Genomic DNA, 821 nt, shown 5'->3' on the forward strand with positions numbered 1-821 from the left:
GCCCAAAAAGGATGCCCCTAAATCAAAATATCAAATTGAAACTAGGTTCCTAAATAAGAGCTTTCTTATTTTTCTGCTTTTCTTCCAATGAACTAAAACAAATTATTTTTAGAATAGTAACATCTCTTTGGCTTTCTCTATGGTGGTATTTCAATAAAAGTTCTTCCTGTTGCAGGTCATCCTCACTGGTTCTGGTCAATCTTTGCATTTTAAATATACCCCCCAACAGAAGCTGAATTTGTTTTTAATTTCTTCTCTTTAATGCAATGGTCTTCACAAATTAGGAGTAAGTTTAACAGGCAAAAACTAGTTGGTGTCTTTTTCACACCTTTGTCAAATTTTAAACCTTCCTTCCTTCCTTCCTTCCTTCAATAAATACTTGTTGAGCATACAATGCACACCAACGATAAAAGAGTTAATAAAATCCAATCACTGAGTGCAACATACTGATAGAAGTGGAAATAAGGAATTGAAGAATCAGAAATAAATGAAATAGAGACTAGAATGACAATAGAAAAGGTCAACAAAACTAAGAGTTGGTTTTTTGAAAAGATAAAATTGACAAATCTTTAACTAGACTAACCAAGAAAAAAGAGAGAGGACTCAAATAAATAAAGCTATAAGTGAAAAAGGAGACATTACAATGGATGCCTGAAATACAAAGGGTCATAAGAAAATACTAGAACATTTAATATGCCAACAAACTGGATAATCTACAAGAAACAAATAAATTCCTAGAAACATACAACTAACCTAGACTGAATCATGAAACAATAGAAAATCTGAATAGACCAATAATGAATGAGGCGATTGAATTGGTA

This window comes from Neophocaena asiaeorientalis, unplaced genomic scaffold (assembly GCF_003031525.2).
Source record: "Neophocaena asiaeorientalis asiaeorientalis breed wild unplaced genomic scaffold, Neophocaena_asiaeorientalis_V1.1 scaffold1, whole genome shotgun sequence".
Taxonomy (NCBI): Eukaryota; Metazoa; Chordata; class Mammalia; order Artiodactyla; family Phocoenidae; genus Neophocaena; species Neophocaena asiaeorientalis.